General features: G+C 38.1%; 1 pseudogene; it reads left to right on the top strand.

Annotated features, from left to right (window-relative positions):
- Positions 1-2,666: 2,666 nt before the first annotated feature.
- Positions 2,667-3,609, top strand: LOC116091768 (annotated as a pseudogene).
- Positions 3,610-4,199: the final 590 nt, after the last annotated feature.

Genomic DNA, 4,199 nt, shown 5'->3' on the forward strand with positions numbered 1-4,199 from the left:
CCTGCATAGGAGTATGCAGGAATTTGTAAGCCATGTGAGAAGGGAACAAGCTATGTGACTCTCTTAATACTTTTGTTGTTTAGACTAGCCTTGTCTGTTGTTATCTTTTAGATTCATAAAAGCTTTTGTCTTATATCTTCCAAAGTTCCATTCTACAACATCTCAGTTAATCAGAGATTGTGTATGTATGTATGGAGATGTGTGTGTGTGTGTGTGTATGTACGTATGTATGGAGGTATGTATGGAGGTGTGTGTGTCTGTGCGTGCATGTGTGTGTATGTATGTATGTATGTATGTATGTATGTATGGAGATGTGTGTGCGTGTGTGTGTGTGTGTGTGTGTGTGTGTGTGTGTGTGTGCACGTGCAGGAATTTGTAAGCCATGTGCTTGGGATTTTTTCCTGCTTGTATCCCTTTAACAATCCGGAGCTAGCAAAGCTTGGGCAAAACTAACAACCAAGGACTGTTTTCAAAGAAGTGTCTAGACTACAGATCTCCAAGGCTCCAAGCATGTAAGTAAGGCCATATACACTGTTCCAAATCCAGTCTGGTTGGTCTATACTTCTGAAGAATTCCAACTGAGAACAGAAAAACTATTCAGCTTCTTAGCCTGAATTTTAGAATTCTGCACAGTTAAACTAATATTAATTTAAGGTACTGTGTTATCACCAATGAAAAATGACATACTAATTATAATTTACAAGTGGCCCTTTCTACAAGATTTTTTATGAAAAGTAATATATTTTACCTATAAATTTTAGGTTCTGTTTATTTTTATAAGTAAAAAAATCATAATCTATGAAAGGTCAAAGTATAAATGACTTGCCTTTTCATTGCTTCCCTGGCTCTTTGAGTTCCTGAATTTATTCTTATTGATTTCTGTTTTTCTCTTCATATCACATAATCAATGAAAAATTGTCTCAGTGTTGGCCAGATAGCTCTACCTCTTATCTCCTATAATTACTTCAGCCCTTATCATGGAACATGGATTATTTTTTTGGAGTCAACATTAAAAGGCATTTTACTACTTTTATCTCTCCTTTCCTACCTCCTTATGAAAATGATAAAATACATTTTCACTTTTAGAAAGTGTACATTTTCATTCTATGGAGTTTCATTTTTTATAAATAAGAAACCAATGGGGCAAAGGGATTTAAAGTATGTAAAATTTTGTGATCTTCTGTAACTAAACTAAATACTAAACACTAAATCCCTCGTCTCTCTTCTTTCTCAAGTGACCCATTACTACATTTTCCCTTTGGCTCTGGCCAAACTTCAGTGGTTCTTGGAAACAATTCCCTTGGCCAAATATCCTCAGAATGGCAATCTCAGAACTCTACGGCAGTACTGAAGTAACTTTCCAGTGCTGCTAATTAGCCGCCTTTCCCTTTCTGGAACTATCACATTTGACTTTTCTGTCAAGCCATGGCATAGGCTAGAGCTCAGCATTTTTGGATTGTTGTCTAACTCCTGATCATTCCAACATTAATCCAGGTAGGTTAGATGGATGGAAACCGCTTTTTCATTATTTTCTCTAGTTAGTACACAAAATGGCAAGTTTTCATATTGACATGTATTTGTGTATGTGTGTGTGTTATACTTTGTTCTTTTTGATCCACTCATCTCTCCTCCTTATATCCCTCTCTAACCCTCTGATAGAAACTATCTTTGAGGAAAATAAGACTTTCAAGTGGAAACACATATCACATAGGGAGAACCTAACCAACCAGAAGAAATTAATTCATTGTGGAAATTGAAACATGTTAACCACTGAGCATCAGTTAGAGTTTACTCCACAGTATTCATGCTTTTCTTAACTTCTCTAAAACACACAGTGTTATAAACCTGCATCCTCTGCCCTCATTTGTCACCTTATCATCTCAGTTTACAGATAAATGTCCATCTCTGAGCCTGAAATATGTATATAAGCATTTTACTGTGAACATACATATAGTATTAATATACTAAGGAATTTCCAAATTATGAAAACCATAGTGTCTTAAGAATTTCACATTTAATATCCAAGATTCAGAGTCATCTGAAAGATATGCCTGCAAAATTATATCTTTAAAATATACTATATGAGAGGCATATCAATTGCTTTTTATTTTTGGCCTGGAGAAAGCACTTTTTTATATTTTTTTGAGGTTTCTTTTTATTTAACTTCTTCTTTGTGAGTTTCATATCATGCATTCCAGTCCTACTCATCTCCCCATTCCTTCATCCCTGCCCTCTACCCTTGCAACCCCTCCTCTAAAAGAGAAAAAAAAAATCTCATGGAAGCTGAAGTGTATCACAGTATGTCCCATTTTTGTCCCACAAAACACACCCTTTTGTCCACATTTCTTTGCTTGCACTGAGTCACTGGTCTGATTTTAGTCTTCTGGCTTCTTCTACACACAGTCAGTACCGGATCCTCACTAGGACTCCTTTCAGATATGCCCTCTGTATAATGCAGATTCTGCAACTTTGGATCTTTAAGACTGGCCCTGCTCTCATTTCCCAGTAGACTAATAATTGATATTTTACTTAAACTGTCTCCAAAGACATGTTAGTCATTTAAATTGTCTGTGACTTTGTCAAATAACTGCTGCTGTCTTAAACCAGCATTTCTCATCACTCTCCTATTTCAGGTAGTATAAAGGTTGACACAGCCACCAGAGGCAATGGGTAAAACAAACCGCTCTTTGGTATCTGAGTTTGTGTTCCTGGGACTCTCCAACTCATGGACGATACAGCTATTCCTTTTCCTCTTTTCCTGTATGTTCTACATGGCAAGTCTATTGGGAAATGTTCTTATTGTGCTAACTGTAACTTCAGACCCCCAATTACAGTCCCCTATGTACTTTCTATTAGCCAATCTTTCCATCATTGATTTGATATGTTCCTCATTCACAGCACCCAAGATGATTTATGACCTTCTGAGAAAGCACAAAACCATCTCTTTTGGGGGTTGCATCACTCAGATCTTTTTTATCCATGCAGTAGGTGGCACCAAGATGGTGCTGCTCACAGCCATGGCGTTTGACCGATATGTTGCCATATGTAAGCCTCTGCATTACCTGACCATCATGAGCCCACAAAAGTGCATTTTGATTTGGTTACTTCTTGGATTATTGGCTTCATCCACTCAGTGACTCAGCTGAGTTTTGTGATAGACTTACCCTTCTGTGGCCCTAATGATCTAGACAGCTTTTTCTGTGACCGTCCTCGGTTTATTAAACTTGCCTGTATTAACACCAACACATTGGAGTTTATGGTTACTGCCAATAGTGGGTTCATTTCTGTGGCCTCCTTTTTAATTCTGATCATCTCTTACATATTTATTTTGGTGACTGTTCAAAAGAAATCTTGGGGTAGTTTATATAAGGCCATCTCCACTCTGTCAGCTCATGTCATGGTGTTAATTTTGTTTTTGGACCCTTAATCTTCTTCTACTTGTGGCCGTTTCCAACATCCCATCTGGATAAGTTTCTTGCCATCTTTGATGTAATTGTTACTCCTTTTCTAAATCCAGTGATTTATACACTTAGGAATAAAGAGATGAAGATGGCAGTGAGAAGACTACGCACTCGGTTTATGAATTATATTAAGCTTTCTTTTTTTTAGATTTATTTTTATTTATTTATTTTTTATGTGTATGAGTACACTGTAGCTGTACAGATGGCCGTGAGCCATCATGTGTATGGCTGCTGTTGAACTCAGGACCTCTGCAGGCCCAGCTCACTCTGGCCCCACTCACTCTGGCCCCGCTTGCTTCAGTGTAATTTACTGCAGCTGACTTCAGACACACCAGAAGAAGGCGTTTGTTCTCATTACAGGTGGTTGTGAGCCACCATGTGGTTGCTGGGATCCGAACTCAGGACCTTCAGAAGAGCAGTCAGTGCACTTACCCGCTGAGCCATCTCGCCAGCCCAAATTAAGCTGTCTTAAATACACACAAAGTAGAATTTCAGATGAATGTGTGCTGTATAAACTTCATTATATCTAAGAGAACGTCACTAGGTGCTTGTTTTCTGAATTGAATTTGGATATCAGTGTATCAATTGTCTGTATAACAGACTCAAATTTGCCAGCCTTGCCTCTCCAATAATTTTGTCACTGCAATGATCAATACAATAATGGTCAATGACAACACCCAGAGGAAGCTCCACTCCCAGGTGCTCTGACACACCCAGGATCAGAGGCACTCTGACACA

The sequence above is a fragment of the Mastomys coucha genome, unplaced genomic scaffold (genome assembly GCF_008632895.1).
Source record: "Mastomys coucha isolate ucsf_1 unplaced genomic scaffold, UCSF_Mcou_1 pScaffold15, whole genome shotgun sequence".
NCBI lineage: Eukaryota > Metazoa > Chordata > Mammalia > Rodentia > Muridae > Mastomys > Mastomys coucha.